Source organism: Amblyomma americanum, chromosome 1 (genome assembly GCF_052857255.1).
Source record: "Amblyomma americanum isolate KBUSLIRL-KWMA chromosome 1, ASM5285725v1, whole genome shotgun sequence".
Lineage (NCBI taxonomy): Eukaryota > Metazoa > Arthropoda > Arachnida > Ixodida > Ixodidae > Amblyomma > Amblyomma americanum.
Window position 1 is genome coordinate 281,712,467 of NC_135497.1, and position 12,056 is coordinate 281,724,522.

A 12,056-nucleotide genomic window follows, 5' to 3' on the forward strand; every position below is an offset into this window, starting at 1 on the left:
CCCTACGCACACCCTTCTCCGCTGCCCACTTGGGCTCCTGCGTGGAAGGAGCTGTGGCACAGAGGCGCCCGTCCGTTCTGGTCACCAACGCGGATTCATTTTCGCCACGAGCAAATAATGCTGCGGCTAATGAGCGGCGACCAACGATTCCCTTCGTACACCCGAACCACAGCGTCCTCCTTCCAACCTCGTGTTATGTAAGCCTCCTCTTCCCGGAGGAGGAATGGGACCTCATTTAGGTGGTCGACCGAGTCTGCTCACTATCCCTCGCCGCAGGTCAGTTTCGAAAAAACCTGCGCAGCTGCGTCGTTCGCTTGTTACGCGTACACAGTGCTTCCAGCTTTAGGAGCAAACGCTTTGTGGTTTCAGTGCTAAGGCGTTCTCGCCGCTACAACTGCCGCACAAAGTTTGCTGTGCGAAAAGGACTTTGAGATGTTGCCGGCGATATGCGGGAGGGAGCGTGCAGTGTGCGGCTGCTTGCTTGTTCGACGCCGCTGCGTTTAGCGCTGCTGCTGAGCTGATAATGCGCGTGAATTGAGAGGAGGAGGCGAATTTTGGTGATGAGGCGACGGCAGTGGCGTAAGGGCTGCGGGCATATCCACATAGCTTCGGAGAGAAAGCGGGGGGGGGGGCGGCTAAAAATTCTGAAAACTAAACGAGAATACACCGCCCATTTATCTACATATTTGTTGAAAGAAGTGGGGCCTGAACGCCTCATCCCGTTACGTTCCGTATACTAACTCCTACTGCCAGCCTGGCGTGGCTCTAAAAAACCGACAGCAGCGAGGGTCATAATGTCGTTTCTATGATCACTGCGTTCCTTCGTCACTGACTGCACTACACAAAACCACCTCCAAAGGTTATTTTATTTATTTTTTCTGTACATACTGCAGCCCCGAAGGGGCTATTTCAGGAGTGGGGATGTGAAATACATATAAAGCGCTGTGTATACATACAGTGATTCATACCTACGTTACATGCGTGCAAAGGTGTCTAGAAAAAATATGATGGAAAATTCACATGCAAAGCCGCCACCGACGTTCGACGGCATCCAGAAATTGTTGAAATGGAAGTGAACGAACTTCACCGGGCAAGAGAGAGAGAGAAAAAAAACTATTGTCCAGAGGAAATCGGGGCATGCCCCTGGGTCCCCGCACGACCCCACTTCACTCAAGTGTTTATGTTCCTAAGGTCCATAACACTGGCAGCCCGGCCTGTGGCGATGGTCTGCACGGCCGGGTCCTCTGAGTGCAGCAGGGTCTCCCAGTCCTCCCAGGTCTTGAGGTCCTCTAGGCCGCGCGGGGGAGGGTCCGCCGGGCAGAGGGAGAGGATGTGGAGGGAGGAGGCGAAGGGTTCTGGGCACAAGGTGCAGGCAGGAGTGGGGAAGGAGGGATGATAGTGGGCTAGGGTTAGGGGTGAGGGGAGTGTGTGTGTCTGTAGTTTGCGCCAGAGTGTTGCGTGTTTGTTATCTAGGGAGGTGTGTGGCGGGGGGTAGAGCTGGCGCGAGGCTCTATAGGCCTGCGTCATCTCGCTGAAAGAGTGCATTCGCTCCATCGCGAATCCCCGATCCGAGGCCACCTGAGCCCGGTTTAAAGAACCTCGGGCTAAAAGGTTGGCGGCCTCGTTTCCGGGATTCCCGGAGTGCGCAGGCACCCATATCAGCTCTACATGGCGGGGTGGGGGTGCATCGGGCGAGCCCAGTATGCCAAAAGCAGGGACGTGGACTCGGCCTCGCGCAAAATTTAGAATTGCAGTTTTAGAGTCTGTTAAAATGTACCGGGCTTCCGTGCGGGTGATGGCAATTGCGATGGCGGCTTCCTCTGCAGCCTCTGGGGCGGTGTCTCGGGGGAGAGGTAGTGTGAGGAGGGCGGATGAAGAGGAGTCCACCACGGCTGCGGTTGCTTCGTCACCCGTGCAGGCGGCGTCCACCCATACGGCGTCCGCCTCGGAGCCGTATACTCGGTGGAGTGCCTTCGCACGGGCTCTGCGGCGTTGCTCATGGTGAGAAGGGTGCATATTTTTTGGCATTGGCTTGATGACCAGCTCTCGGTGAAGGGATCGAGGAATGGGAAGGAGGGTTGGGTCGTTGGCCGGTATTCTGATTCCGAGGGAGTCCAGGATATACCGGCCTGTGGAGGTTTGTGTAAGCCTTATGTATTGGGCCTGTCGATGGGTCTCCACGAGTTCCCCGATCGTGTTGTGGAGGCCCAGGCCTAGTAATCTGTCTGTGGGGGTGTTGAGGGGAAGATGAAGTGCGACTTTGAATGCCTTGCGGATCAAGGCATCCAAAGCATTTATGTCGTCTTTGGATAGTTCTAGGTATGGGGTAGTGTAGAGCACACGGCTGAGGACTAAGGCATGAATGAGGCGACAAAGGTCGCGCTCCTTCATGCCTCTATGATGGCCCGAAACTCTGCGGATGAGATGCGATATCGCGCCTGCAACCTGCTTGAGTTTCTCGAGGGTGGTGGTGTTTTTGCCATCGTTCTGGATATGCAGGCCCAATATGCGGAGGGTGTCAACCTCCGGTACAGGGTCCCCATTCAGTTCGATGGCAATGGGGGAGCGGGGGGAGCGGTGGTTCTTAGGCCGGATGAGGAGCAGTTCGGACTTCTCTGGGGAACAAGACAGTCCGATGTTCTGTACATAATTTTGGGTGAGGGTGGCTGCTTCCTGTAAGATGTTCTCTATGTCGCCGTCACTGCCGTGGGTGGTCCACAGTGTGATATCGTCGGCATAAAGAGTGTGCTTAAGGTGGGGAATAGTTGCCAATTTTCGGGCGAGGGGGATGAGGGTGATGTTGAAAAGGAAGGGGGAGAGGACGGACCCTTGAGGGGTTCCGATACTCTGAAGCGTGTAGGAGGGGGAAGAGAGAGGGCCAAAATGTATCTCAGCCGTGCGGTCAGTGAGGAATGCTTGAATGTAGGTGTACGTGCGCGCACCCACATTCAATGGAGATAGGGCAGTCATGATCGCCTGATGTTCGATACGATCAAAAGCTTTGGAGAGATCCAAAGCTAAGACTGCCTTGGTGTGACCAGGCAGATGCGGGTCGAAAATGTCATGTGTGAGTTGAAGCATGGCGTCCTGTGCGGACAGATGGGGCAAGGAGCTCCCACTTTCGAGATCTTTCAACAGAGACAGAGAACGAAACTTTTTTCTTTGTTTTTTGCCACAATGGGGACAGGACAAAGAGACAAGGGACGACAACTCCGTCCCACCACTGTCGCGCTAAAGAACGTTTAGATATAAGCAGAAACAACACTCCCATCAGCATCCTTGACTGAACTTCTAGTTGCGAGCTAGTTCTTTAGCGCTGGGTTTCTAGGTTAGGAACAAGAAGATAGTACAAAAAAAGGATATTGATTGGAATTTAGGAGCGGGTGGGAGGGGGAGGGACGTTGATTGTTCTTTCATTCCAGATTGATGCTAAGTGCTGAGCTGATTTATGTGTACTCTATTAGCGCTAAACTGATCTTTTTGGTACAGGGGTGTTCAGCTCCTTCCTCCTCCACTATAACATTTTATTAACTGATGGAACTGAATTTAACCAAACTGCATTTAAAAGAAAGGCTGAACGTCCTCCTTCTGAGGAACGAAATAATTTTATATATGTGTCCTACCACAAGTCCAGGATTCTTGGATATCACTTTTATTTGTGAGGCAACTGTCGTATATTGCAACGTACTGTTATGGATATATTGGAGGTAATGGTCCATTTTTTCGATGCGTAGCAAAACCGTTCTTTTAAAGTTTGTCAACCGCTCGCATCGCGTAGTTAAGACTGCCGTAGAAAACCCATGGAGAACGTTTTTGACCATGGCAAAAACGCTAATTGCAACAAAAATGCAAGCCTGTCGCGGAGAGAACTGCGGATATATTGATTTTTATAGTGGAATCTTACGATATATAAAAAAATTGCCTTCATAAACTATCTCCCGTTGAAAAATGCGCTTGTCCAGATTTATGCTCCGTCCAAATGTTTAGAAGGTGAGAACAACCCTCGTCCTCACCCTTGCAAGGGTCCATGGATGCTACAAGAACCCTATTACAAAGGTTAGAAGCAAACTCCTCTGGGATCTAAAATTTCGACAAAGGCTGTACCTCTCGACCACTGGAGCAATTTGTAGCACAGCCTTCGCGAAAAACAAAACTAAGGAAAGAAACAACAAGCATGCGACGGTTATTTCTTCAAGTTTAACGCAAGTGTAAATATAGCATTAATTTATCACATCAAGTATAAATGGGCGCGCCATCCAGAAGCCCATGTGGAACCAGTCTGGCCTACTTCGTGTCTTCCACTTTATTAGCGATCTCCGCGAGCCCTCTTGCCTCTTTTGAGCGGCAGAGTATTCTTATGAGACCCTTTAACTCGCAGAAAGCTTTGTGACCATTTCTGACGTATTTTTGTGCGATGCAACAAACTGCGCAAAACTAAAACTTGGGCTTAACTACGAACAATGGGGACTGCGCAAGAGCTTTCGGCATATTAAAGCACAAAAAATTCCGCGCATTTTGCCGTCACCATTTTTGGACTGCTTCACTTATAAAAGAACCGCTGGCTGCCAGAGCTTGCCTTTAACCGTAGACATACTGCATATTCACTTACCAAGCAGGTTTTACTGCATTCATTCACAAAAACAAACAAGACACGTCGGCGCAAAGTTACTTGGCAGCAGTGCTGAGTCCGCGATGCGGTGCATGCTTGAAAAACTCGGTGTGCAACAAAGCCCAGCATAGCTGAAAGGCGTTCCGAAGGCGTCTGTATCTCTTCTTGTTCGCTAAGTAATCAGGATACGACCAGATCGATGCACCCGCTGAGTCATAAATGTTTCGCTCGTGATTTATGATACTTTATCAGGCGCATTTGTTACGTGGGATCCAGAAGCTGCCTTTTTTTTATTCCTAATCGATGGAAAGCCCCCAGTTCATTTCGCAACCAGACGCGTAAAACAAGTTGATTCATGGCAAGACACCGCATCGCGCAACTTCTGCCGCCCGAAGCTCCGGTGAGACGTTGAGACACTGCAGAAATAATGCGTGGGGAGCAGCAGCGCTGGCTGGGGCTAGTTTATTTACTTTTTCCAGTGAAAGGAATGAGAATTGCAGCAAAAATATGAAGAAGAACGCGTGGCAAACTTGCTCTTTCGATGCATCGCCATACAAGTCCTGCATTAAGACACGCGCGAGGGATGGTGCATATTTTGCACCTTGCTTCTCGACGTCAGTCAAAAATAAATGTAGTGTAAGCGCGGAGCAGTGCATGCACTTCCGCGAGCTGCCGGCACCGTTTCTGCAGCCGTGGCCTCCGTCTGAGTAACTCCTGAGCTGGGGCATCCTATACGTCACGTACGGGAAGGTCAACCAAATCCAATGGTGTGAGGAAGATCGATCCTCTCCCTCTTTAGTTGAGTCTCGAAACTTAGTGCACATACACTGTACGCGCGATTTGGCAAACATTAAGAGTGCGACGCCCAGCGAAGGCCCGTGGGCGAATGCCTGTACGCAGGAAAACATGTCTTTTGAAACTAGCTTGCTCAACGGGCTTCTAACTTGATTACTTGATTCCCCTGTTCGTCAGCTTGAGACAGTGCATGTGGCGTGTCTCGGCAAGGACGGTTCGTCGGCTTTGTGAGCGTGCCTGCATGTTGGACTGCTCATGCAATGCAAAGCTGGTCCTTGGGGGCCTGTAGGCTTAATCACTTACGGCTCTCATTTTCGTTTCGTTCGTTTCGTTCATGCGCCTGGTAGTAGAGGCGCAATTGTCTTTATCGAGCAGCAGCTTGTCTAACAGGGTTACGAAACGAAAGAATAGTAGGTGTACGGGTGTTATGAAATGCGCCTAATTTGGGCGTACAGTTGCCAGCTTGAGTCAGGAGATGTACGTAATCGGACCAAATAATGAAATCAAATTGCGGAAAATTTAAGGAGAAGAATGACAATTGTCATGCGGTCGTGACTAAAAGAATGGCGCTGCGGCTACAGGGTTCTGCAGTTAGCTGCACGAATCCCTCATTCGCGCGCTCGTATAACACGAGGCATTGTTAGATGCGGGCCCCTGGTTCACCTGTGCCGTCTCTCGCCAAGGTCGGTGTCCCCGGGTTCCGGATCGGGAGACTGCTGCTGTGGGGTGACGAAGAGATGAGAGGGTCTTCGAGGTGAAGGAGAGACTGAAGGGTTTATTTACATTTATACAAAGATTGAAAGAGTGAATCGGGAGCTGGCGAACACACGCCAGATCGCTGCTTAAATATGGTCCGCTGTCCCCAGGTCCCTAGTTGGGGAATCTAGTTCATTAAAAATGCGTCGAATCACTATGATGTAGATCACGTGTCCAGTCTTCCGGGTCCGCCCCCAGCCACACACTCTTGCCACTTCTGGCAGATTAGTGTCCGCGCTGTCCAGGCTTCAGTGATGAATAGCCCGAAGGGGGTCCCATTGAGAGCGTCGAAGGTCATTCACCTGCACTTCACAGCGGTAGCGTGGGGCGAATGGATCCCACCGCAGTTCGCAGAAGCTTTCACGTATGGGTGTGGGAAAGCACAGTCTAAGTCGAAGTTGTTTTCGAAGCACGAAGATTCCAGAGACGTTGGCTTAGTCAAACCCGGCCGCATTTGTCACGGCTGATTTGCAGTTCCGCCGCTCGCCGGCTCCCCCTCGTCCCCTCCGGGAGAAAAATGTCCCGGGTGGGTCCGGCGTTGAGAACAAAAGACAGGTTCACTAAAGCCGTTCTCAGACAGCGGGGAGCCGTTTCACCCCTTAAACAGCAGGGGGGGGGGGGGGGGGGGAATGACCCTTGTAGACGCCACCACCTGCACTCGTAGCGCTGCAACCACATCGACGGCCCTTTGAAGCCTCGGTAGATTGATGATTCCCAGTGGCTTTAATATTCTTGGCATGTTGGCGTCTCCAAACGTAACAGCTCCTCCGCGGCCAGGACAATCTCGATCAGCCAGTGGTCACAATCACTGGTCGAGGAGAGATGACTTGAGTTGTAGCGTGGGAGGCCCTTCTTCATCTTGTCTGCAAGCACAGAGTGGAGTCCTAAACCTCGGACAACGGAGGCATTAGTCGAAATCAGCCACTCAACATGGCGCCACTCCCCAAGCAGTGCACGAAATTCACCCGAGAGCCGCCAGGCTGTTATGAAATACTACTGCATTGTCAATGTAAACGTAAGCACAAAATTTTGTAGCTGACAGCAATAATCTCGGCTACTAAGAAGGGCTTCCATGTCTGCCAAATTCGCTGCCAAAGTCCGATTCGCCGAACACGGCTTGAAGAGAGGTGGCAAATTTGGAAGCAAAAAAAAGGATAATAGGACACCACGCCAAAACAAAGCTAACTAGTACCTAAAATAATACAAAAAGGCACCGAATTGCCACCGAACGGATACCTCAATTATGGGAATAACCTGCTCAATCCGTCGGCATTTCCATGACATTTGCCCCTTTTGTATCGCACAGAAAAGTTATATTGCTGGAGGGCTAGACTCCATCGTAGCAAGCGGCCATTCTTGGGCGACATTTGACGCAGCCATGTAAGCGGACAATGATCTGTCTCGAAAGTAAATTTCGCCCCGTAAACATAACAGGCTAGCTTCTGTGCGGCCCAAACCAGACAAGCGCATTCCTTTTCCGAAGCGCTGTAGGCTTCTTCCCTTACGGTTAACTTCCTGCTGGCATAAAGGATAGGGTGCTCCTCATTGTCGTCTCCGACTTGGCTTAATACGACCCCCATACCCCGGTCGCTGGCGTCACACTGGATCACGAATTCCTTGCTGTAGTCCGGCGCGCGTAACACGGGCCGCGAAACCAGCACGCTCTTCAAGCTCTGAAACGAAATTTCTTTTGCTGCGTCCCAGATAACGCTATTCGGCTTTTCTTTGCGAAGCGCATCGGTCAAAGGACTTGCTAGCTGTGAATAGTTGGGTATGTACCTTTGGTAGTACCCCACAAGACCGAGAAATGACCGTACATCCGTCTTAGTTCGGGGCTGCGGGAATTCAGCGATAGGGGCTATCTTGAGGACTGACGGTCTCCTCGTCCCCATCACTTGTACAGAAAGCTGCTACAGCTGTTCTCCGCAGAAGTCTGTAGCCTCACTTCGTTCGCTTAATCTTTGAATAGCAAAATCGGATAGCTAACCCGGCGCCGCTAAACACAGGTACTCAAATGGGCACAAATTCACGTACTTTCATTGCCTCTGCAATGCGTTAGCTACACTATCGCGAATGAGACAAACTTTTGGTATCTAACTATGGCCTCCCCCATCAAAATTTGTCTTCCGATATCTGCTAAAGATACAAAGCAAAACGTGTGCTCAAAATTCAAACACAAACAAATTTGCTTGCTCGAAACGGTTCTACATAAGCAAACAGCTCATCGTCTACTCGTTAACTGCTTTCGCTTAACTCCTGTGAGTGCCCTTATCACTTCGTAGCATCCCAAATTGAAACACGTCCTTTCTAGCTCAATGGCACAATCACCTTTATTTAAGTTTTAAGAAAACAGTAACACTTGATCAAAACCAAGTTTTTAGCCTAAAACAAAGTAGCATTTCCTTCCCCGTTTTTACACGCACACACAAAAAAGAGGAATAAAAAAACAGCTACTTCGAATTGCTACGCGGGGTCAAACATGGCTCACCACCCCCGCGTCGAAAGGATTAGTCCTTCAGCCGCGCCCGTCGGGGTCGCGCTCTGACTGATTGTACGACTGTCAACTCGTGACAAAGGGTAACTGAAAGAAGACATTCCTGATCACTACTGTCATCTGCACAGCCCCTCGACGCGCTCAGTAGGCCCCGGTAGCCCATGCAGTGCCGATAACCGATTCCGGGCGACGGACAGCGACCGGAGCGAGAAGCTGCTCTCTGTTCTCGCCCCAAGCAAGCCCGCCTACCCTTTCGCCCTGCGCGCTTCCTCGAATACAGTGCGGAAAGTGCAGGACCCATCCTTGTCAATTGTGGGCGCCGAACACGCCTGCATGCGTGGTCTTTATTGCTCGACCCCTGAGCTCGCATGCGCCGGGTGTACCGCAATCTAGCGCCCTCTGATCTTTCCTGCCACTTTGCCTTTTTCTTTACCGCCTTTCTGTCAGGTCGGGGTTGTCTGGGTCTTAACGCTGGCCGATGCCCTTTCAAGAACCTCGCTCCTGTCCTGCTTGCAAGATGCGCTTTTCTCTTTCTGTTACTGCGGTCACCTTTAGAAGCACCTGCGCGTGCCGCCTGACCAGTAACTTTAGCTGCAAAATTACAAGGTTCCATGCGGGAAGTCTTTTCTTTCCCTTCTGCCGCGCTTATATCCGTGCTAACGTTAGCACCTGTCTGCGCTCCTGGATTTAGGGCTTGGCCTTTCAACCGTTTTTTCTTGGTCCGTGCCCTCTTCCTGTTTTTACGTCTAGACACTTCCGTTTGTGTCTCCTGATCGCAACTAGCTTGATCTAGTTTTTCAGAGGCACCTCGCAGACATTCATCCAATTGCAAACTGGCCGCTTTGACTTCGCAGGTCAGTGTCAGCTCCACACTGCTGACACACGGACCTTCCGCTGCCCCCGAGTTGGGCAGTTCGCTTTCCTGAAGGCAGTCATCCACCGCCCGCTTATCGGCCTGAGCGCTTACCCCTGAAACGGCCTGCTCGTCTGCAATTGAGCTTTCGTCCTCTGTCTCCGCGTGGCTTTCGATACTGCGTTTCAACATTACAGCTCCGCAGCCTTCCTGACGGTTGTGCGCTGTTTCACAGTACTGTTTTACGTCATCACGTCTGTCCAACTGGAACGATCCGGCCTGACTCGCTCTCTCTGGAGTCCTGCTTCTCAAGATCTCATCATCCAGTTTCTTTAGCTCATACGTGTGCGCTGTTTCACAATACTGTTTTATGTCGTCACGTCTGTCCAACTGGAACGATCCGGCCTGACTCGCTCTCTCTGGAGCCTTGGCTCTCGAGATCTCATCTTCCAGTTCCTTTCTCTCATGCGCAAGCTGCAACCTTCTGAGCTCCCATTTCTTTTTCTCTGCCGCTAGCCTTTGTTCCTCTATGTTTCTCCGCTCACCTTCCTTTTTCTTTCGCTCAGCTTTGAGGAGTTCCCACGTATCAGTAATTATTCCTTCCTCGGCGGTTTCCAAGAGCAATTTGCAAATGTCCGTCTTTTTGATCTTAACCCCTACATCTACACCCAACTCTTCGCACAATGACAGCAAATCTGACCTTAGCAACTTCATTAGGTCCATGTTTGCTGCTCTGAGCCTTGACTTTGCTGAACAACTGTTGACGTGAGCTACACGCACTCAGACTCACTGATCAACTTCCCTCGATTCCCAGCAGTTCAATGTATTAACCCAAACAATTGAAGCCTGGCGAATCTCAAGCAGAGTTCAAGCACTCACCCACGGAAGCAACACCACGCCGCATGGCCGATCCAACCGCTGCCAACCAGTTGTTAGATGCGGGCCCCTGGTTCACCTGTGCCGTCTCTCGCCAAGGTCGGTGTCCCCGGGTTCCGGATCGGGAGACTGCTGCTGTGGGGTGACGAAGAGATGAGAGGGTCTTCGAGGTGAAGGAGAGACTGAAGGGTTTATTTACATTTATACAAAGATTGAAAGAGTGAATCGGGAGCTGGCGAACACACGCCAGATCGCTGCTTAAATATGGTCCGCTGTCCCCAGGTCCCTAGTTGGGGAATCTAGTTCATTAAAAATGCGTCGAATCACTATGATGTAGATCACGTGTCCAGTCTTCCGGGTCCGCCCCCAGCCACACACTCTTGCCACTTCTGGCAGATTAGTGTCCGCGCTGTCCAGGCTTCAGTGATGAATAGCCCGAAGGGGGTCCCATTGAGAGCGTCGAAGGTCATTCACCTGCACTTCACAGCGGTAGCGTGGGGCGAATGGATCCCACCGCAGTTCGCAGAAGCTTTCACGTATGGGTGTGGGAAAGCACAGTCTAAGTCGAAGTTGTTTTCGAAGCACGAAGATTCCAGAGACGTTGGCTTAGTCAAACCCGGCCGCATTTGTCACGGCTGATTTGCAGTTCCGCCGCTCGCCGGCTCCCCCTCGTCCCCTCCGGGAGAAAAATGTCCCGGGTGGGTCCGGCGTTGAGAACAAAAGACAGGTTCACTAAAGCCGTTCTCAGACAGCGGGGAGCCGTTTCACCCCTTAAACAGCAGGGGGGGGGGGGGGGGGGGGGGGGGAATGACCCTTGTAGACGCCACCACCTGCACTCGTAGCGCTGCAACCACATCGACGGCCCTTTGAAGCCTCGGTAGATTGATGATTCCCAGTGGCTTTAATATTCTTGGCATGTTGGCGTCTCCAAACGTAACAGCATTGAATTCTCTTCGGGAGCAAGACACAACGAGGTATGTTCGCGATAAAACTTCAGCACGGCAGTTGATACCTTTATGGGAGCACCATGCTTCAGAAGGCGGAATTCTCTTCCGCGAACGTGAACATGAACATGAACACGGAGTGCCAGAGAAGCTCCTACGTTAGGCAGCAGCTACGGTCTACTCCGATGGTATAACCTAAACATTTTTTTCACGTCATGCAATCGCAAGCACGTGCTGGTGGGCGTGTTGCTTCGACATTATTAGGAAAATGCGCCAAAAATAAGCGATAGATGGAGAAGATGAAGAAAGGAGACACGGACGTAGGCTTGGGCCGTTCTTATTCTCCGTCTGACGTTAATTTTTTTGCACCTTTTCGTAAAAATTGCACTTCGCAATCGCGCGCATTTTCCCTTCTTTACCGTCTCCGCGGTGGACCGCTTTCAACAAAATTGGCGCACAAAAGTCGTTAAACGCTGGAAATGAGCAACTGACAGCCATCTCGAGCAGACCGCGAAGTACGCTCCCCAGACACACGTGCGCCTGAAAGGAAGATGTGCTTGTGAAACCAACCTGTGCGCGTGACATGATTTTTTTTTTTTTGAAGCGATGTTTATTGCCTCCGATGAGTAAGATGCTTTAAATAAATGAAAAAAGTTGAGCTGATCTGATGAAATCAAGAAGTGAACGATGATATGGACCCTGTGTCCATGCATTATGTGAATCCGGATT